Source organism: Hibiscus syriacus, unplaced genomic scaffold (assembly GCF_006381635.1).
Source record: "Hibiscus syriacus cultivar Baekdansim isolate YM2019G1 unplaced genomic scaffold, ASM638163v2 tig00110057_pilon, whole genome shotgun sequence".
Taxonomy (NCBI): Eukaryota; Viridiplantae; Streptophyta; class Magnoliopsida; order Malvales; family Malvaceae; genus Hibiscus; species Hibiscus syriacus.
Window position 1 is genome coordinate 995,985 of NW_024062581.1, and position 24,464 is coordinate 1,020,448.

Here is a 24,464-nt window from a genome sequence, read left to right on the forward strand (position 1 = left end):
GATTAAATTTATTAAATTTAAATTATTTAATTATATCAATTTTATTAATTGACATGTCAATATCCTCATTAAATATTAATGACAGATGTTTTAATCTGTATAACTTAAATAATTAAATAATTTTATTGTTAAAATTAAATTATTAATGATCAAAATAAAAAATAACAATAGTTAAGTGGTATAGGTATAGTTTACCCTAAAAAAGAGTGATGATAATATTGACAACGAACTGCTCTTGAATCTTGATCAATGATTACACACATCTACGAAATCAGTATAAAACTTAAATGACTGCTTATGGTTAGGGGTGTGAAAATTCAGGTACCCGGGTTTTCGGGTACCTGAAGTGTCGGGTATCTAGATCTTCGAGTAAGTGATTTTTCGGCCTGTGTCCCGACCCAGATGTTGCAGGTACCCGGATACCCAATTTTTTTTTCAAATTATTAATTAAAAAACACACACAAATTTAAATGTTCGAAACTTCGAATTACAAAGTTCAATATCCAAACATAAAATTTAAAAGTTCGAAATACAAAATTTAATAATCAATATTTTTAATAAAACATAAAAGTTCATAGCTAAATATATGAGTCGATATCTTGATACTTGAATCATGATCATGGTTTGTAAATCGTGTGAAGTAGTTTCAATAATTTTTTATAGTTACTAGTTTGTTTTGCGCCACATGTTATTACCAGCTACAAAAGGGGGTTTCTTACCTGGGGAAGAAAGGTCAAAGAGGAGCCTAGAGCGGTGGAGCCAACTGCCAAGCGTGAGGAGAGGAAGGAGGTCAGGAGGAGCCACGTTGCACAGCACAGTCGCACACAAGCAGGTTTTAGCCTTTTTAGTTTTAAGGATTTCAATCGGGTGGGTGATTGTTTGGCTGGGTGTTTAATTGTTTACTTTAATTTAATATATAATATTATTAATAATTAAATATATAATAATATAATATTATTATATATATAAAAAATCCCTAATCAGGTACTTATGTAACCGAGTACCTAGAAAAATTCAATTTTGTGACCCATGCCTAAACCAGGAAATATCGGGTCGAGTACTCGACATGTCCGGGTAAATTTTTTTAGAAAATTACCTACTTTTTTATGTTCAAGTCGATAGAAACCGGGTTAACCAGGTCTGATATTTTTATACACCCCTTATCACAATCAGCGCCATTTATTTTCCCTTGATAAAAAATCATCCAAATATCACCTACCACGCTCTTCTCTGATTTGTTCATCAAAAGATAAAATCTAGATCCCTTAAAAAATGAACGGCGCAGATGTATCCAATCAGACCCGGCAGATGGTGAGTTTCATCCGCCAAGAGGCAGAGGAAAAGGCCAATGAGATCTCCGTTTCTGCTGAAGAGGTACTTCAGCTTTCTCTATTTTTTTTTTAAGTTTTGGATACTTCGTTAAATTGATGGTTAAACGATGTATATTTTAGGAGTTCAACATCGAGAAGCTTCAATTGGTGGGGGCGGAGAAGAAGAAGATCAGGCAGGAGTACGAGAAGAAGGAGAAGCAAGTTGAAATTCGGAAGAAAATGTAAAACGATATTTTCTAAATTTTTCCAGTTTCCCTTTTTTTTGCTGTATATATGTCAATTTTAGGTTCAGTTTAATTGTCTTACTGGATTTTTATGTTTAATTGGATATAAGTCGAATTCAAATTGAGGCTAATATATCTACTTAAATATAATTAAACTATATCCCTTAATTTTAGTTTATCGGAAATTAGTCGGGTTTCAAGATGCACTTGTCATATATATTTTTTAAAACAATTGAATATTATTTTAAAAACGATTATAACTTTTATTTTGAAATTTTTAGTGATTTGGAATTAATTGGATGAAATTGAAAAGGAGTCGCCATCGACATTTGAATTAGGTAGGTCGAATACCTAAAAACGTCTTTTAAAAACAATTTAAAGAAAAATTGTTTTTTTAACAAAATTTGATCTGCGTTTACCAGAAAATTTTACGGGCCCGGGAGTCGCTTACGCGTGTGGAAGAATAAGCACCCAAAATTAGTACTGTGTCGCTTACACATTGTCGTAACTGGTGGAAAGTATGAATCGAATATAAAGTTAAATTATGATCCATTTATTAAAATTTGATTAACTTACTTCGAATTAATTATTTAAAAGAAAATCCTTCTTCTCGATAAGAAATCTTGAAATTCGCAATCATCCGTTGGGAAAACTATTTCAACCATTTCTTATTCGTAAAAAAATATTCTATCTTCGAATAACGCATATCGAAATAAAAATGAATATTGACATTTGCATAAAAATAAAATAAATTAATAAAAACGCATTGAATCATTCACATAAAAATATTTAATTAATAAAATAAAATAGTTTTATTTCAAGTCACATTCCGTTCGAACGTCGTATCGGATTGTACCACTTCGATCAAGTGATACTTTCCACGTCCGTTCTAAAAATACGCATTCTTGAAATTATTCAGATAATATTTAAATAAATAAATACAAATGGAAATATGCGAAATAAAATATTTACAACAAATAAAGCCAATAATATTTATTTAATATAATAAAAATAATTACACAATATGTAATATATATATTAAATATAAAGGACTATAATACACATTAGATAACATTACATATTAGAATACAAACGAAAAAATAAGTTCATTCAATGATTTATGGGACCAAAATAAAAATAACAGAAAGTTAAAGAACTAAAATAGCAAAAATAGAAATTTAAAGGACTAAAATAGCAAACAAAATTTTGAATGGTTGAACAGTAAATAAAAAAACAGAAGCAAAATAAAAAATAAAAATATTAAATATTATAGGCACTAGAAATAAAAATAACCATAAATAAAATAAAGGACTGAAATAAAATAAACAGAAACATAAATGACCAAACAACAATTAAACCAAATGCCAAACAATGACTAAAATAAAAATTTACAAATGTCATGGCCAAATTCAAACATCAACAAAAATACAAACACATTAAAATCAATGACTAAAATGAAATAATAAAAACATATCCTACTTAAGTATAAATAACATTAAAGTACAATGACCTCAGCATAAATATATACATACACATGCTTAAAGGCTAATAAGGACTAAATTGCAACATTCATAAAAAAAGTGTTCAAAATAAAAAGAAATAAAACGTTCATTAATGACCAGAATGAAATATTACAAAATCAGAAGGACCCTAAATGGGTTTACCCACACACTAAAATGCTTGACTAGTCCCCCTCCAAACGACGTCGTTTCGTGGAGGGATATTTAAGCCTAACATCAAGGCTTTCTCTCTCAAATCGCTCATTTCCCTCTTGCCTCAGAAACCGAGAGAGAGAGAGAGAACTCTCTCAACACTCTTATCGGATAAGAGAGAGACGTCGTCGCTGGTGGAGCTCACGGTGGCCAGAGAATCCAAACCACCCCAACAGGTTCGTCTTCTCACCCTCAATCCATATCTCTAACTGATTTAGCCTTAATAACACCCATAAAGCCCTAGATTTACATTATACCTTTCGAAATCTTAGAGGAACAACAACCCTAGGCTTCCCAATGCTTCGAACGGAGGTAAAAATCCTCTCTCTTTATTTTCTTGTTTGGTTCCAGTGGTTCGAATGGGTTTTTGGTTTTTTTTCTTGGTTTGTTTTCGAATTTCTCTGTATTTTTTCTCTCAAAACCCCCCAAATCCTAATCTCCCCTCTCTTGATGTCTCTTTCTTTTTTTATCTCCCCTCTCTATGCGTGTGTTTCTCTCTATAAACTCCCTTTTATATGATATCAAGAGATTAATCCCCTCGGGATTTAGGTCTAACTTGTTTAGATTTGTTTTCCCTTTTCTATTTGGGTTGTTGATAGACTAAGTGATTGCTTGATGTTCGGTCAGTGTAGGTGCAAATGGGAATAATCGGCAGTAGCAGCAATGGTAGGCGACGACAGTAGTTAGCTAGGGTTAGGGTTTTAGAAACCCTAACTAGGTCAGGTCAGATCGAATTCATGTCAAATCTTGGGGCTGCTGAGTGGCTTCAGGTCGGGCTGGTACCGGGTCAGGTTAAATGTTTGGTCACTCGGGTGGGCTGTTGGGTTCCATGCTTTGTAATTGGGCTTGAATGTGTACTAGGCCTTAGGGCTATTTGTAATCTGAGTTGGGCTCTGAGTGAGGCCTGCAAAACAATGTAGTTAAAATAAATTACCATAATAATAATAATAATAATATTTTTAGACCTGGACAAAAACGAGTGTTTACAGCTGCCTCTTTTTGCACATTCTTCTGTTAACAAGAATAGGTCAAAGATGAAAAAGACAAGAAGTTTTTGTCCGATTCTCTTTTTTTGGTTTTGAAATTAGATATGTTTGTTGGTGGGACGACACTGCTCATATGTGATGAAGAGTTCTGATTGTCTAATGGTGACGCAGCTCCTACGCAATGAGAGATCTGGTCGGTGGATGACACAGTTCCTACGCGATGAGGAAGGCAAGCCATCTTTAGGGAGGGTGATAACACAGTTCCTACGCGATGAGGACGACTGATTATCTAAGGTCACACGACTCCTACGTGATGAGGAGGTCTGGTCGGTGGATGACATGGTTCCTACGTGATAAGGACCGCTGGTTATCTAAGGGTGACACGACTCCTACATGATAAGGAGGTCAGGTCGGTGGATGAAATAGTTCCTACGTAATGAGGATGATAAGTCATATTTAGGAATGATGGTTTCAAGAGAAACCGTCTCAAGAGAGAAAAAACGTGTTTTAAGGGAAACAATCTCAAAGGTTTTTTTTGTTTCAAGAGAAACTGTCTCAAGGGAGACAAAACTTATTTCAAGGGAAACAATCTCAAAGGTTGGTGTTTCAAGAGAAATTGTCTCAAGTGAGATAAAACTTGTTTCAAGAGAAACAATCTCAAAGGTTGGTGTTTCACGAGAAACTGTCTCAAGGGAGACAAAATTTGTTTCAAGAGAAACAATCTCAAAGGTTGGTGTTTCACGAGAAACTATCTCAAGGGAGACAAAATTTGTTTTAAGAGGAAGAATCTCAAAGGTTATAAATTTTGTTAACAGTAAAGCAACTTCTGAATTTGTGTTTTAAAGAAAAAATGTCTCAAGCGAGACGAAATTTGCTTTGAGAGAAATTGTCTCAAGCGAGACAAAATTTGTTTTTTAGAGAAAACTATCTCAAGAGAGCCAAAATTTGTTTTTAAGAGAAAACTTGTCTCTAGCGAGACGACACTTTATTTCAAGAGAAACAATCTCAAAGGCGACAAATAGTATGCTTGTTCCTGCATGTGGAGGAAAGTCCTTCAGAAGATTTGAGCGTTCACTTCATGATGTTGAATCTCCAAAGATGCCCCATCATTTATCATTTTTTGTTTCAGCACTGATTCTAAGCATGAGCTTTGTGTCTGAGAGCCACATGTCAACTACCAAGATATACTCTAGAGAGATTGTCTTTTTTTGAAAAACATTTTTCTTTTCTTTTTTTTTCAAAAGTATGAAAATATCAATTAAAAGAGTTTTAAAAAATGTTTAATCAAAGATTTGAAAATATTGCCCCTTTCTAGGTTCCACAATTGAGACAAATCATAAAATAAGAGTTCATTGGATATCAAAGAATTAATTACACTTTTAATCCTTCAATGAATTATAGCTATCTGACAAGTGTCAAGATCAATGTTATCTTTGAGGTATGGTTAAGTAAGGAAAGGATAAAAAAGTCTCAGGTTATTGTCTTTGGTAAAAAGTTTGGCATTCTTGTATTTTTTTATGTTCAGTGATATGATGGAGCAGCTTTTATGCTCATTTATTGGGGTGTTCTCTGATTCTCAGCTCTCATGTGCGTATTGGGATTGTGTGATGTCTTGTAAAGTGATTTGTGAGATCGCCTCCTATATAACATCTGCACAATCTTTATATTCGAGCCGCCTTTTCAGGTTTTCAACTCGAATCCGGCTTTGGTTTCAAGACGTTATTCAGAATTTACATCATTAACCCCCCTTTGTTATTTTTATCTCTATCATGCATTAAAGATTTAAAAAAACCTTTTGTAAATAAAAGATTAATCCTGATGGGAGGGATGAGATCTGAAGATAGTCTTTTCTGTTTAGAAATCCATGTATGATTAGAAGGGAATTTTAAGACACGTAATGTAGGCTATAGTTTATGGTTATGAAAGAAATGGATAAATAGGCCCAAGCAAGTATTTGCGAGTAATTAAACCAAGGATCAATTCATTTTGTTGCCTTCAATCTTGTCTAGCTCGATTTGAGTCTGCTCGTATGTCTTTATTTTCTCGATGCTCTATGATCTTCCAGGGATTTGATTCTAGAATGATTGTGCTTGATCAATCTTATGGTTTGAAGTTTGATGCATCATTTGACTCGAGGGAATCTTTGTATGTGCTTCTTATTTTCTTTTATTTCTTTTTTGTTCTTTTTTTCTTTGATTTTTTTCTTCTTTTGCTCTTTTTCTTTGCTTTTATCCTCGCCTTGATTTGATCTTCGTATTTTTCATTTGGCTCACCTTTTGGTATCTTATCTAGTTTGATGTATTCACTCTGCGAGCAAATTTCCTCCACCTTGCCCCCTAGTGTGGAGGGCAATCCTTGGTTAGGGTTGAATCAGAAGAAAACATAATTTAATTTCAAAAGGGACACAAGGGATATATTTTCTCCTTTTATGAAGGGATAATGGAAGAAAGTCGTTCATCATTTCATACTAAGAAATCCTTACAAAAAAGGTATCCTAGGGGGATAGATTTTCAAGATTAATTTTTATTCTCATGAAAACAATGTAATTAATGTATGATAGAAATATTTCTAATTAATTTCCTTTTTTTTTTGCTTATAGCGTGTCTCAATTGTTTAGGCGCCTTTTCAGAAAGTTGATATGAGATGCCCTAAGTCGTGTCTTCTTGTAGGAAGGTTCATGTTCAAGTGAACATCTTGTACTCAATGCTTTCAGGTCTTATTGGTATAAAAATGTTGGTTTTGTGTATAAGAAGGCGATGGTGTGACTTTATTGGCTCAACGATATGTAAGGGTATGACTTTTTTGTGTATCGAAAAGATAGAGGCAATATTTCAAAGTCTCAAAGAGAGAGAATGTCAAAATTTGGTATTTTGGTAGTAACCACAAGTTATTCCGGGTAAAAATTGGAAGATTTTATTTTTGGTTTTAGACGAGATAAGAAAGGTCTAATCTTGCCATATGTAAAAAATCTATAATTCTAGAAGAATTAAAAGAATCTGTAATTCATTCGATATTCTAAGAGCTACAAGATTAAAATTCGTTCAATTATTCAACCTTAGAAGGTAGCATAAATTCGATCATTAAAAGATTTAAAAATATTTAAGCCAATATTAAAGAAATGACAAAAACGAGTTCAAACAAAACAATGATCTTAATGCAAGTGGTAAATGCAATGCCCCATCATTCTTCGATTGTCCATGCCCCTGAACCCATCAGGTTCTGAATCTTGGGCTTCAGTGCCTTACAGTTCTTAGCAGAATGTCTAGATCTTCCTATGTGGTAACTGCACACGACTTCAACATCATAAACCTCAAGATATGGGGAATCTTTTCTCAGATCATCTTGGCAGGCTCAGTCCTACAACCAGCTGAATAGCTCTCACTGTACTAATTTCAACTTTTTATTTTAATTGTTCAAATCATGCTTCTATTCTCAATGTGATGTCACGTGATTAGGACCATTTCATCGAGTCCTCCATAAATTAATTTCAAGTTTTCATGAATAATGCATGTGAAAATGCTTAAAAAATAAAATGCAGATGCAAAATTCAAAGATGCAAATACAGATGTAGATGCAAAAAATATTGATCCCAACGATGAATGTCATAGAATAATTTTCACCAGAAATAAGATCCTTCACAGTACAAGATAGTCTATTTCTCAGACACGTTTTCGCTTAGATGCTGATTCTAAAATGGATCACTGCTTCATCTCGGATCTTCATCCTTGAAAATGATGCCCCTGAAGCATTCTGTAACCTAACTCTGTTAATGCCCCGGCGGTGCTGAAGTCAGTGTGTCGCTCCTTGATAACTAGTGATGACATGATTTTAGATAAGACTCCACTGTTAGATTACTCCTTGGATCAACAGATCATCTTTCCAGTCTCGAATATTGCACGATCTTCAAGCAAGTCTCATTCCTGAACTCTCTGAACTTCTTTTAACCTTCGGTGCATGTCTGTGTTCACGGCTGCTTGGTTGAAAATTTTATCTCTTCTTGTGAAGATTTTCTCTCGAACATCCCCTTGCGGATCAACATTTTCTCATTATATCATGTCGATGAGATGCAATGCAAAAAATGATGAAAAATGTTATTCATAGATAAATATAACACCTACCTCGTCATGATATCTACCCGAACATGCTTTTATTAGATAGTAATCCTACCTGGACATGCTTTCTACCCGAATGATTTATTTTCAAGAAAATAATCCTAAGCGCATGGTATCTAGTTTGCATGCTTTTATTCGACAAAATTTAAAGCAAAAGGTAAAGGTTCAAAAATGCTCCTCCTTTGTGTACACTTATTTTGGGTACTTACTGACGAACAGAGGTTCGATATGTTTATACCTAGAGTGATCATTCTACGGTTCACTATATGCATGGTTTTGGCTCTAACAAGAAAAAAGGTACTCGAATTTTCCTTGATGTCGGTACCCCTTGGGCTGCCAAACCTTCGATCCTCACCCATTACAGGTTTCGAACGGAACTAGTTCAATTCGAGGAGATTCACTGCCTTATACCCATACAAGGAATAAATCCCTACGAATGTATAAGGTATGTATCCCATGAGCTATTTGCTAAAACTCATACGAAGAATAATTCCTTACGAGAGTAAAACATTCACCCTGACTTATTTGGATCGAAGCTCGTGTCTAGAGCTCATGCTATGCAAATGCACGTGATGTGTGTGAGGAGGAACATACAAACCTTTGACTCAAAAAACGAAAAAGTAAAAACTCTCAATAAAAACTTGGACAGAGCTGAAAACAAAAAAAAATGTTAGTATGACAATTAAAATTTAAGAAGTTAAAAATTTCAATAAACTGATCATAAGTTAACTAAAGACTCGAACTCATAATTTTCACCACAACGACAATGTGTAAGCGACCTACAGCCTGACTCTTTAAAAAAAGTCCCCAGCAGAGTTGTCAAGCTGTCATAACCATTTTTTGAAACAATTAAATATTATTTTAAAAATGATTATGACTTTTATTTTGAAAAAATTGGTGATTTGTAATTAATTGGATGAAATTGAAAAGGAGTCACCATCGACCTTTGGGCTAGGTAGGTCGAATACCGAACAACGTCTTTTAAAAACAATTTTAAGAAAAATTATTTTTTAGACAAAATTTGGTATGTGTTTACCAAAAACTCAATTTTACAGGGCCGAGAGTCGGTTACGCGTGGGGAAAGATAAGCACCCCCACAGCGCCCAAAATTGATATTGTGTTGCTGACACATTGTCGTAATTGGTGGAAAGTATGAATCGAATATAAAGTTAAATTATGATCCATTTATTAAAATTTGATTAACTTACTTCGAATTAATTATTTAAAAGAAAATCCTTTTACTCGATTTGAAATCTCAATCCTCTGTCGGGAAAGTTATCTCAACCATTTCTTATTCGTAAAAGAATATTCTATCTTCAAATAATGCATATCGAAATAAAAATAAATATTGACATTTGCATAAAAATAAAATAAATTAATAAAAACGCATTGAATCATTCACATAAAAATATTTAATTAATAAAATAAAATAGATTTATTTCAAGTCTCATTTCGTTCGAAATTCGTATCGGATTGTACCACTTCGATCAAGTGATTCTTTCCACGCCCGATCTACAAATACGTGTTTTTGAAATTATTCAGATAATATTTAAATAAAGAAATACAATGGAAATAAATACGAATGGAAATATGCGAAAAAAATATTTACAACAAATAAAGCCAATAATATTTATTTAATATAATACAAATAATTACACAATATGTAAAATATATATTAAATATAAAGGACTAGAATACACATTAGATAACATTACATATTAGAATACAAACGATAAAAAATAAGTTCATTCAATGATTTATGGGACCAAAATAAAAATAATAAAAACTTAAAGGACTAAATAGCAAAAACAAAAATTTAAAGGACTAAAATAGCAAAAATAGAATTTTGAAGGGTTTAACAATAAATAAAAAACCAGAACCAAAATAAAAATTATTAAATATTACAGGCACTAGAAATAAAAATAACTTATAAATAATATAAAGGACTGAAATAAAATACACAAAAACATAAAGGACCAAACAACAATTAAACCAAATACCCAACAGTGACTAAAATAAAAATTTTAAAATGTCATGGCCAAATTCAAACATCAACAAAAATACATAACACATTAAATCAATGACTAAAATGAAATAAAAAACATATCCTACTTAAGTATAAATAACATTAAAGTACAATGACCTCAACATAAACTGCTTAAGTATAAATAACATTAAAATACAATGACCTCAACATAAATATATACATACACGTGCTTAAAGGCTAATAAGGACTAAATAGAAACATTCATAAAATAAGTGTTCAAAATAAAAAGAAATAAAATCTTCATTAATGACCAGAATGAAATATTATAAAATTAGAAGGACCCTAAATAAGTTTACCCACGCACTAAAATGCTTGACTAGTCCCTCTCCAAATGGTGTCGTTTCATAGGGGATATTTAAGCCTAACATCAAGGCTATCTCTCTCAAATCCCTCATCTCCTTCTTACCTCAGAAATAGAAAGAAAGAGAGAGAGAGAACTCTCTCAACTCTCTCATCGGAGAAGAGAGAGACGTCGTCGCTGGCGGAGCTCACGGTGACTCACAGCGGCCGGAGAATCCAGACCACCCCAACAGGTTCGTCTTCTCACCCTCAATTCGTATCTCTAATTGGTTTAGCCTAAAAACACCTCCAGAGCCCTATATCTACATTATACCTTTCGAAATCTTAGAAGAACGGCGACCCCCGGGCTTCCCAATGCTTTGAACAGAGGTAAAAACCCTCTCTCTCTATTTTTCTTATTTGGTTCCAGTGGTTCGAATGGGTTTTTGGTTTATTTCTTGGTTGGGTTTTGAATTTCTCTGTATTTTTTCTCTCAAAACCCCCCGAATCCTAATATTCTCTCTCTTGGTTTCTCTTTTTTTTATCTCCCCTCTCTGTGTATGTTTCTCTCTGTAAACTCCCTTTTATATGATATAAAGAGATTAATCCCCTTGAGATTTAGGTCTGACTGTTTAGATTTGTTTTCCCTTTTCTATTTCGGTTGTTGATAGACTGAGTGATTGCTTGATGTTCGGTCATTGTAGGTGCAGATGCGAACAGTCACCAGCAGCAACAATGGCAGGCGACGATAGTATCTGAGTGGCTGAGTGGCTTCGGGTTGGGCTAGTACCGGGTCCGATTAAATGATGGGTCACCCGAGTGGGCTGTTGGGTTCCATGCTTTGTAATTGGGCTTGAATGTGTATTGCACCTCGGGGCTATTTGTAATCTGAGTCGGGCCCTAGGTGAGGCCTGCAAAAATATATTGTAGACACCCGTTTTGTCTGGGATATTATTATTATTATTATTATATTTTATTATTAATAATAATTTTAACGTTATTTATGTTATCATTCTGCAGGCCAAGGTACACCGAGCACAAATCAGGCCCCAAATTACAAACAGTGCACGTCATCCATATTGATCGCCAATTTTGAACATGTTACAAGCATATTTGGATGAGGAAGTTTCTTAACATTTAATCATCTATCTCTTAGCTTTCCAACGTACTTTGAATTGCATCAATCCAATATCGGTAGCTCGAGATATGATCAGATAACTGAAGACTATGCAGGATGGAAAATCAATACAGGAATTACGAATTCAATTCAACAAACCGTTGTTTTCCTTGCAACAGCACATTAGACCATGACTTACATTGGGACAACTTGTTGAAACCCTTGGGAGACATAAACAACTGATAATCCACTCAAACCAGTTTGGATTCACTCCACAAACACGTCCAAACTGCTGCACGTGGATAGCATTCATTTGCTGGAATAAAACTGCACTACAAGCTCACAAGTTTAGGCAACGTGTTGAAGCATTTTTCAAGGCATTTCCAGCTCATAGAACATGACAACGAAGGAACAGCCCATGTGCAAGGGTTTTATCCACTATACAGCCCATGTGAAAGCCAAAACAAAGTGCTTTCTCCACCAACTTGAAGGGAGGAGCAAAGAAAGAGAAAGGAGGCTCGGTTTTTCAGCTGAGAGAATTCACTAGCAAAAGGGGGAAGCAAATGAACGTGGGAGAATAGTTGGTTTAATGAATTATAATTTTGCAACTTAAAAGGGGGAACCATTCACCAAGGAAGGGCTGGCCATCAAGAGGAGGTTCACGAACAAAAAAAAGGGAGGAGGAGGAGCATACACGCTGAGTTGCTGCAAAAGATCCTACACAGAAGAGGAACGGGGAGCTCTCGATTTTCAACAAAAAATAGTGTAAAGGGATTTTCATCTCCCATTTTTTATCATTCGAAAGAAGTAGTTTCCGGATGTCCATTCCCGATTTTGTTGAGTATTCATGAGCGATGTAATCAAGTGTAATTCGGGAATGAAAGAAAGCAATAGAAAAGGCGAATGGTAATTTCATGAGGTATATATTATTATCCGTTTTCGATTTACAGTGCTTATGTGTGTGTGTTTAAGGATAAAATGCGGGTAAATAATAAATAGGAGGGTCATTTGCCTGCACTGTGTTTGTAGGAAGGCTGAGGGTCACGTCCCTATGTCGGTTAATGTCTTGCATGAAGATTTTGAGGGTTAGGTTTAGTTGAAAGTAAGTTTTAAATTAGATTTTTAGGGTTAATTGCTTTAAGGTCACCATACATTTGCCATATATTTTCATTTTGGTCCTAGAATCGAGCCTTTTCTATTTTTAATTTGGTATTTATATTTCATGCATGTTTGATTTTAGTCCCGAGTATGAATGTATTTAAATTCCGCTGTTTAGACATTTCACTTTTATTTTCTTTATGTTTCGTTTTAGTCCCTAGGTCGAAGTTTGCATGTTTCTAATTCTGTCTATTTATTTTATGTTCATTTAATTTTTGTCCTAAATGTTGATTTGTTTAATTTCTGTTGTTTCGATGTTAGTCTTTAAGGTTTTTGCATGTTACATTTTAGTCATGTAGGTATGTTATTTTAAGTTTCTGTGATGTTGCATATTTGGCATAGTATTTTCCCGATTTTCATTTTAGTTTTATAGGTGGTCACGGTTTTACTTTGATCTTAGTATATGTAATGCATTGATAGGTTTTTTTGTGATCTTTGTTTAATAGTGATTTTTGCTTTAGATTTATTTACTCATTTATTTTAATCGCATGTTTAATTAATTTTTACATGACATCATTTTTGCATAATTTGCATGATAGCCTCACATGCATAACTCGACATCTTTACATAATTGATTTAACGGTAATACCCTTTTAATTTAAAATTGTTTTAAGTGGGTTGTCTTAACTGATTAGAGATCCGCTTTTAACAATTTTAAATTAAAATCGTATCCTATCAGTGACACCTAAGAAATTGATGTATCACTTTAAAAGTTTGGGAATGGAAGAAAAAGAAATATTCGGCTATTTAAATCTATCGAGAAAATGTTGTTATAATTGATTTAATATCTAGTCTCGATATTTGTAAATAATCGAATATTCTTTATCTTTCTAAAGAATGGATAATTTTAATTTAACCTATTTTGGTGCTTTTGAATGTTGTAAATTTGTATGTTATTATTTTTTTCGGGGATCATAAATCAAATTAAAATCGAATTTGTAAATTTCATTGCAAAGACATTAATTAATCAACGAGGTACCAATTTAGGGCGCTATGGGGGTGCTAATCCTTCCTCACGCGTAACCGACACTAGAACTCATTTTCTGGTAACGCGGACCTAAATTTGTTGTTTTAATTAAATTAATTTTTATTTAAAATGACAAAAACGTTTTTGGGTGCCCAATCACACCCTAATCAAAGATTGGTGGCAACTCTTCGAACTTGTGTTTTTATCGTGAATGAATTCCCAAATTTTCGAAACGAGAGGTTTTCTAAAATTACACTATTTTTAATTAAAAATTAATCAATTAAGAAAATTAAAAATGATGTGGGTTTTAAAATCTCGCTCTTCCCCGATATTAAAAATCGTTTCGACACCTTGGCGACTCCGCTGGGGAAGTTTTTTTAGAGAGTCAGGCCGATAGTCGATTAATTAATTGTCTTTGCAAATGAAAGTTATAAGTTCGTTTTAATTTGGTTTTGATCCCCTTTTTGGTTTTAATATTGTTTGTTTGTAATTTGATTAACCAATAAATAGTTGTACTGATCTGTTTGTTAATGGTTTCAGATTAATTGTGTTCAAAGAGGGATGATTTTTGAGTGTTTTATGATTGTGTTGTTTTATTTTCGCTTTTCCTCACATACTGCACAGTTGCATTTGCATAACATGAGCTAAAACCCCGCTCTGTCCTATTTAAGTAGGAGTGAGAGCCTACTCCCTCGTGTGGTTTTCACCTTCGCATGGGATAGTGGATCACTTTTGGAGCTCACGCCTTATGGTCCTCGTGATGATATTCACCTCCACATGGACATAAGGAAGTGTGTTCCCTCGAAATTGAACTCGATCCCCTAAAGCCTGTGATGGGCCAGGATTGAGGGTTCAGCAGTCAAAAGGGGCACCGACAAGGACAATTTGAGAACCTATTGCTTTAGAACCTAACCCAGCATATAGTGAACATAGAGCTCAAGCTTAGGTCAAGTTTGGCTCGAACTTTAAGAATCCCGTGAGGAGGGTACACAAGGAAAAGTTTTTGAGTAATTTATTTTCTCTTTTTGAATAAATGTATGCGAACTAGAAATCATGCGGTTAAGTTTATTTTCTCGAACAAGAATGCGAAATAGATATCATGCGGTTAGGACTTTTTGTGAATAACAAAGCATGGGGGTAGATATCATGTTGGGTAGGATCTACTAAGCATGATTGGGTAGTCAGCATGTGAGGGTAGGTTTTATTTGTTATGATACTCATCATTTTGTTGTTTATATTATGTGTACTAACCCATTTTTTGTTTTATGTCTATTTTGTTTTGGATTTATTGCATTTGTATCTTCATGTCATTCAAATGTGTTAATTCGCAAGTGATTGACTAATAAGAAGGGTGTTCATAATGAGGCAAGATATTCTTAACCATGTAGTCAAAATCGAGAGATCTAGAGACATTCAAATGATTCATGAAGGACATCCGAAGAATGAAGAAATTTGAACCTGATTGAAGAATGATTCATGAAGAAGGACATCCGATGAATGAAGAAATTTGAACATGATTGAAGACTGATCTATTGAGAAAGACATCCGATGAATGAAGTTTGAAGTTGTTCGAAGACTTCTTTCAAAGGAGCGAAGGCCGAAGATGTTTCCTTAGGAGATAGATGCAGAAATACCAAGGACGAGAAGACTCTTCACAAAGACATGAAGACCTTTTTGCATTGAAAGTGAAGATGGAGACCTCAAGATTCAATTTAAGGACATTCGACGTCATCAAAGGTGATAAGATACGTTGACAACTTTGGAGGTACAATGCCATATTCCATGAAGAGTACGACTCAAGGAAATGAAGAGACGAAGAATCACAATGGTATTTTGGCTACATGATGTAATGAATTCTTGTTGTGTAAATGAAGGTTGTTCTATAGTGGCCACTTTGAATTAACACCTTTTGTATTTGCATTTAGCATTTGCATTTGCATTGCATGTATTTGTTTAAACATTTTACATGCATTAATTATGAAACCACAGAAATAACTTATGGAAGATTATGTGACAGTAATAACAAGATCATTCATTCATATTGTTCCTCATCACCATGAGCAAATAAATGGAAGCAATGGAGCAAACTAGTGAGAAATCACAAGATCAGTTGCAAGAGCAGTTGGTCGAGTTACAACAAGATACGAGGAATTAAGCATTGGGTTCTCTACAAGGCTTATCGAATCAAGTGATCCAGGTGCTGGCACCATGATCTGTTGGTAAAAAGAAAATGGAGGATAAAGGAAATCAATCTCATCAGACTGGTACATAAGAGCGAAAATTTGCCCCGGTGTATCTAACTCAAACCAAGGGAAGAGCCTAGTCAATTATGGGCAGTTTGAGAACGAATTCAAGTGGTTGAATGAAGCCGTAAAAAATATGAAGGTTGTTAATGCCACTCACAAGGAGTAGAAGCCAGAGAACTCAGTTTGGTCCCTGATTTGGTCATCCCACATAAATTTAGGGTGCCTAATTTTGAGAAATATGATGGCACTAGTTGCCCCCTAATTCATCTGAAAATGTTTTGCAGAAAAATGGAAGGGTACTTAGATAATGATAATCTGTTGACTCGTTACTTCCATGATAGTCTTGCTGGGCCAGCTGTGGTGTGGTATAACCGGTTGAACAGAGAGCAGATCAAGACGTGGGTCAATCTAGTTGATGCTTTTCTAGGGCAATATTGATATGTTAAAGGCTTAGCCCCATAGCGTCATCACCTTTAAAAGATGAGAATGAAAGCTACTGAGAGCTTTAAAGAATATGCTCTGAGATGGAGAGGAGTGGCGGCACAAGTTCAACCTCATTTGCTAGAAGAAGAAATATCATGTATGTTTCATGATTCTCTCTCAGCTCCTTCTTTGAGTTAATGCTGGGAAATTCGATGAATGACTTTAAGGATCTGATGGTGGCTGGAGAATCAATTGAAGATGCAATCAACAAAGGAAATTTGAAAGTCACTTCCAAAATCCCGAGAAATCAAGAGGGAAGAGTTGACGAGGTGAATGAATGTCACGTCCAGAGCTCTCACGGTCGTAAAAGAAAAGGGGCAGCTGGTTACTCGAGTCATCCAAAGAAAGTCCCAAGATCGAAAGATACTTTGAAGGTGTTCCAAATTCCTATCTCATATTTATATCCCCATTTGGTTAAAGGTCAATACCTCACACCAAGGCCAGTGAAAGTGCAACTAGACCCTTCTGTTCACAGCTATGATCAAGTTAGTGTTTGTGATTTTCACTTGGGGGTATTGGGGGATTCTATGGGAAATTATAGGCCGCTGTTAAAGGAGATAGAGATGCTTATGGAAAAGGGGACATTGACTCAGGAATTGGTGAAACAATGGATAACGAGCTCGAGTGGGGCACCAGAGCCAAATGTATAACACCCGATCGAGTTAAACGCCGCTGCATCAGAAGAATAATAGGGCATCCTAATTTTGTAAAAATCATTTTGTTCATAAAGAAAATTTTTGTCATTTGCAACATCTTGTTTGAACATGTTTTTATCGTTTTTCTCAACTTTTTGAAAGGATTTTTAAAATAAACTTACGTCATTTTCCAAAGGTCATGAGCAATGAATCAAGTTTTAATCTTGTAATTCTTTGAATATCAAATGAGTTAAAGGTTGTTTTGCTACTTCATTAATTATATGCTTTTGAATAGAGGCAAGATTAGACCTTTCATATCCCATCTAAAGCCGAAAGAACCGTTGTTGGGTTCCTTACCCAAAATATCACTGAGACTAAACATTGACATCACTTCCCCAGCCTCAATAAATCATGGGGCATGACGAGGACCTTTCCTGTAAAAAAGACAAGATGGAGCGTAACAGATCAAGGGCATGCTAGGACCACAAAGAAGAACAAGAAATAAAGAAAATCATTGAAATAATTATATCATGCATTAATTATAATATTTTCACATAAATAAGGTTAATCCTGAATATACGTCCCCCTAGGGATACCTCTTTTACGAAGACTTCCATGTATGAGATGATGAACGACTTTGTTTCATTTGTCCCTTCAAATATATATATATATATACCCCTTGTTGTCCCCTTTTGAGCCTATAGTATTTTTCTTCGGATTCAACCCAAACCAAGGATTACCCTCCACACTAGGGGCAAATGTGAATAACCTCTGCTTGCACGAGTGAAGATTATTAGTCTGGATTTCGCTATAGAAGCAAGTCATGACACCATGAGGAAGACCAAATACAAAGCACTCTAAGATCAAATTGAGTTGATATCATGAAGAGAAAGCAGAGAAATGTAGAAAGAGAAAAAGAAAAAAAAGATGAAAAAAAGAGAAAAAATTGGAAATGAAAAATGAAAATAAAAAAGGAAGGAAAGAAAACTCACCTAAAACTTCAAGACGAGCGGTTCAAATATCTCAAGTCTATCGTGAAACATTGAAGTAAAAAAGAAGAATAGAAGATGCACGATCAGATTCGAATCAGGCATAGCAAGGTTGAAGATAACAAAACGAATTGATCCTTGGTTCGATCACCCTTAAACACTTGTTTGAGCCTATTTATCCATTTTTTTCATAACCATGAGCCATGGCCTACATTACGTGTCTGAAAAGTCCCTTCTAATCATACATGGATTTTTAAGTGGAGAGACTATCTTCAGATTTCATTTCACCCCTCAGGTTTAATTGTATTTGTAAATAGTTTTTTAAAATAAAATCTTTAATGCATGATAGGAAAAAAATATAAAATGAGGGTTCAAGATGTAAAATTTTAGATGACGTCTTGAAACCAAAGGACAATTCGAGTTGAAAACCTGAAAAGGCAGCTCGAACACAAAGATTGTCAACTACTGTACAGAAGGGTGATCTAATACATCTCCTGATAAAGCATCACACAGCCCAAAGGCGCTCACGAAGGCTGAGAACCAGTGATCATTTCCAGAAGAGAAGCAAAATGGTTGCCTCATCAGATCAATAGAACGCCATAATCAAGGATACAAGAAGCTAACCTGGAACATATTTCCTTCCCAAATTAGCCTAAGCCTTTTGTCAGTATTAATCTTTACTCTTTTCAAATGTATATAATTTTTGAAGGATTAAAAAGAGAATTTGACTTATTTGATATTGATTGAACTCTTGTTTTACAATTTGTTTTGATTGTGAGTCTGAAGAAAATGACAGCATTTTTGAAATTTATTCATAAATTTTTCACATTCCATAAAAATAAGATAAGGGATAAAAACATTTTCAAACAGGACAAGTTTCAAACGAAAAAAGTCCTTGCAGTGGGTGAAGCTCATTATGCCTCTATTGGAAGAAAGAGAAGAAGTGGTGTTAGAACATGAAGCATTCCGCGTTCTTGAAGCAGACGGTCCAAAAGATCATAATGGATGAAGGAAGAAATTATAATATTTCCTTGTGACGTTGTCAGTAACCCGTAAGAATAAGATGTTTGAGTTCTATACTCCCTGAAGAAAGAGGGAGCGAACCCGTTTAAAGAAGATTTTCGAGTTCTATACTCCCTAAAGAAAGAGGGAGCAAACCCGTTTGCAGAAGATTTTCGAGTTCTATACTCCCTGAAGAAAGAGGGAGCGAGCCCGTTTTCAAAGATCATTCGAGTTCCATACTTTCTGAAAGAAAGAGGGAGCGAACCCGTTTGTAAAAGATTATTCGAGTTCTATACTCCCTAAAGAAAGAGGGAGCGAACCCGTTTGTAGAAGATTTTCGAGTTCTATACTCCTTGAAGAAAGAGGGAGCGAGCCCGTTTTCAGAAGATTTTTCGAGTTCTATACTTCCTGAAGAAAGAGGGAGCGAACCCGTAAGAAGAAGATTTTCGAGTTCTATACTTCCTGAAGAAAGAGGGAGCGAACCCGTAAGAAGAAGATGTTTGAGTTCTATACTCCCTGAAGAAAGAGTGAGCGAATCCGTTTAAAGAAGACGTTCGAGTTCTATACTCCCTAAAGAAAGAGGGAGCAAACCCGTTTATAGAAGATTTTCGAGTTCTATACTCCCTGAAGAAAGAGGGAGCGAGCCCGTTTTCAGAAGATCATTCGAGTTCCATACTTCCTGAAAGAAAGAGGGAGCGAACCCGTTTGTAAAAGATTATTCGAGTTCTATACTCCCTAAAGAAAGAGGGAGCGAACCCGTTTGTAGAAGATTTTTGAGTTCTATACTCCCTGAAGAAAGAGGGAGCGAGCCTGTTTTCAGAAGATCATTCGAGCTTTATACTTCCTGAAAGAAAGGGGAGCGAACCCGTTTGCAAAAGATTATTCGAGTTCTATACTCCCTAAAGAAAGAGGAAGCGAATTCATTTGCAGAATATTATTCGAGTTTTATACTCCCTAGAGAAAGAGGAAGCGAACCCGTTTGAAAAAGATGTCCGAGTTCCATACACCCTAGAGAAAGAGGGAGCGAACCTGTAAAAAGAATATTTTTCGAGTTCTATACTTCCTGAAGAAAGAGGGAGCAAACCCGTAAGAAGAAGATTTTCGAGTTCTATACTTCCTGAAGAAAGAGGGAGCGAACCCGTAAGAAGAACATTTTCGAGTTCTATACTTCCTGAAGAAAGAGGGAGCGAACCCGTAAGAAGAAGATTTTTTAGTTCCATACTCCGTGAAGAAAGAGGGAGCGAACCCGTTTTCAGAAGATTGTTCGAGTCTTATACTCTCTGAAAGAATAGGGAGCAGACACAATTATTGAAGATTGTTCGAGTCTCATACTCTCTGAAAGAATAGGGAGCAGACACGATTATTGAAGATTGTTCGAGTCTCATACTCTCTGAAAGAATAGGGAGCAGACACGATTATTGAAGATTGTTCGAGTCTCATACTCTCTGAAAGAATAGGGAGCAAACACGATTATTGAAGATTGTTCAAGTCTCATACTCTCTGAAGAAATAGGGAGCAGACACGATTGTTGAAGATGATTCGAGTCTTATACTCCCTGAAGGAATAGGGAGTGAACATGTTTTCCGATGATCTTTCAAGTCTCGCCCCGGGGAAGGAGTGGAACAGATCCCTTATCAAGTTTTAAAGCAGAGATGGAACTGGACAAAAACGTGTTGTCTCTTTTTTATCTTTGCTCTATTCTTGTTAAAACAAGGATGAGCAAAGAGGGGTAGCTGTAGACACCCATTTTTTTCGGGATATTATTATTATTATTATTATTATATATTATTTTATTATTAATAATAATGTTAACGTTATTTATGTTATCATTTTGCAGGCCAAGATACACCGAGCACAAATCAGGCCCCAAATTACAAACAGTGCACGTCATCCATATTGATCGCCAATTTTGAACATGTTACAAGCATATTTGGATGAGGAAGTTTTCTTAACATTTAGTCCTCTATCTCTTATCTTTCCAACTCACTTTGAATTGCATCAATCCGATATCGGTAGCTTGAGATATGATCAGATAACTGAAGACTATGCAGGATGGAAAATCAATACGGGAATTACGAATTCAATTCAACAAACCGTTGTTTTCCTTGCAACAACACATTAGACCATGACTCACGTTGGGACAACTTGTTGAAACCCTTGGGAGACATAAACAACTGATAATCCACTCAAACCAGTTTGGATTCACTCCACAAACACGTCCAAACTGCTGCACGTGTATAACATTCATTTGCTGGAATAAAACTGCACTACAAGCTCACAAGTTTAGGCAACGTGTTGAAGCATTTTTCAAGGCATTTCCAGCTCATAGAACATGACAACGAAGGAACAGCCCAAGTGCAAGAGTTTTCTCCACTAGACAGCCCATGTGAAATCCAAAACAAAGTGCTTGCTCCACCAACTTGAAGGGAGGAGCAAAGAAAGAGAAAGGAGGCTCGGTTTTTCAGCTGAGAGAATTCACTAGCAAAAGGGGGAAGCAAATGAACGTGGGAGAATGGTTGGTTTAATGAATTATAATTTTGCAACTTAAAAGGGGAAACCATTCACCAAGGAAGGGCTGGCCATCAAGGAGGAGGTTCACGAACAAAAAAAAGGGAGGATGAGCATACACACTGAGTTGCTGCAAAAGATCCTACACAGAAGAGGAACGGGGAGCTCTCGGTTTTCAACAGAAAAAATAGTGTAAAGGGATTTTCATCTCCCATTTTTTATCATTCGAAAGAAGCAGTTTCCGGATGTCCATTCCCGATTTTGTTGAGTATTCATGAGCGATGTAATCAAGTGTAATTCGGGAATGAAAGAAAGCAATAGAAAAGGCGAATGGTAATTTCATGAGGTATATATTATTATTCGTTTTCGATTTACAGTGCTTATGTGTGTGTGTTTAAGGATGAAATGCAGTAAATAATAAATAGGAGGGTCATTTGCCTGCACTGTGTTCATAAGAAGGCTGAGGGTCACGTCCCTATGTCGGTTAATGTCTTGCATGAAGATTTTGAGGGTTAGGTTTAGTTGAAAGTAAGTTTTAAATTAGATTTTTAGGGTTAATTGCTTTAAGGTCACCACACATTTGCCATATATTTTTGTTTTGGTCCTAGAATCGAGCATTTTCTATTTTTAATTTGGTATTTATATTTCATGCATGTTTGATTTTAGTCCCGAATATGAATGTATTTAAATTCCGCTGTTTAGACATTTCACTTTTATTTTCTTTATGTTTCGTTTTAGTCCCTAGGTCGAAGTTTGCATGTTTCTAATTCTGTCTATTTATTTTATGTTCATTTAATTTTTATCCTAAATGTTGATTTGTTTAATTTTGTTGTTTCGATGTTAGACTTTAAGGTTTTTGCATGTTACATTTTAGTCATGTAGGTATGTTATTTTAAGTTTCTGTGATGTTGCATATTTGGCATAGTATTTTCCCGATTTTCATTTTAGTTTTATAGGTGGTCACGGTTATACTTTGATCTTAGTATATGTAATGCATTGATAGGTTTTTTTGTGATCTTTGTTAAATAGTGATTTTAGCTTTAGATTTATTTACTCATTTATTTTAATTGCATGTTTAATTAATTTTTACATGACATCATTTTTGCATAATTTGCATGATAGCCTCACATGCATAACTCGACATCGTTACATAATTGATTTAACGATAATACCCTTTTAATTTAAAATTATTTTAAGTGGGTTGTCTTAACTGATTAGAGATCCGCTTTTAACAATTTTAAATTAAAATCGTATCCTATCAGTGACACCTAAGAAATTGATGTATCACTTTAAAAGTTTGGGAATGGAAGAAAAAGAAATATTCGGCTATTTAAATCTATCGAGAAAAGGTTGTTATAACTGATTTAAGATTTGGTCTCGATATTTATAAATAATCGAATATTCTTTATATTTCTAAAGAATGAGTAATTTTAATTTAATCTATTTTGGTGCTTTTGAATGTTGTAAATTTGTATGTTATTATTTTGTCGGGGATCATAAATCAAATTAAAATCGAATTTGCAAATTACATTGCAAATACATTAATTAATCGACGAGGTATCAATTTAGGGCGCTGTGGGGGTGCTAATCCTTCCCCACGCGTAACCAACTCCCGAACTCATTTTCTGGTAACGCGGACCTAAATTTGTTGTTTTAATTAAAATTAATTTTTATTTAAAATGACAAAAACGTTTTTGGGTGCCCAATCACACCCTAATCAAAAATTTGTGGCGACTCTTCGAACTTGTGTTTTTATCGTGAATGAATTCCCAAATTTTCGAAACGAGATGTTTTCTAAAATCACACTATTTTTAATTAAAAATTAATCAATTAAGAAGATTAAAAATGATGTGGGTTTCAAAATCTCGCTCTTCCCCGATATTAAAAATCGTTTCAACAAATATAATTAGAATAAATTACCATAATAATAATAATAATAATAATAATATAAATACTAATATTTTTTTAGACCCCACTATTTCAGTTACTAATAAACCTTAATATAATTTGGGTGAAAATTATTGAACATTGTAGAAGTTTGACTATCTTGGTTATAGTTGATGCGAAAGCAAAGCAAGTTTAATTTGTTTTGATGCAGAATTGGCACATAGGATTAATTAGTGAGGAATATACCAGCACTTTGTGAAAAATGATTAAGCTTTGTTCTTTTATTGCAGTGAGTATTCGATGCAGCTTAATGCATCTAGGATCAAGGTACTTCAGGCTTGAGATGATGTGGTTAATGAGATGAAACAATCAGCATCCAAGGATCTTCTGAATGTGAGCCATGATCACCATGTGTACAAAAGGCTTTTGCAAGATCTCATTGTTCAGGTTTGGGTATTGTATAGCAAGATCATTAATCCTTTCTTGAAAATATTTGAAACTTACAACATTAGATAAACTCTTGGGATTTATTTTATTTAAATAACTTTTGTTGCAGAGTTTGGTGAGACTGAAAGAGCCTGATGTTCTACTTCGTTGTCGCAAAGAGGACTTGCACTTGGTGGAGTCTTTTCTGGATTCAGCGGAGGAATATGCTTCTAAAGTGAATGTTGATCCACCTGAGATATTCATTGATGATGTCCATCTTCCTCCTGGTTATTCTCATCATCATGATTTTTTTCATCTTCATCATCATGCTGAAGCTCATGGGCCTTTCTGGTAA

General features: G+C 34.7%; 1 pseudogene; it reads left to right on the top strand.

The window, feature by feature from the left end:
- Positions 1 to 1,217: 1,217 nt before the first annotated feature.
- Positions 1,218 to 24,464, top strand: LOC120214258 (annotated as a pseudogene).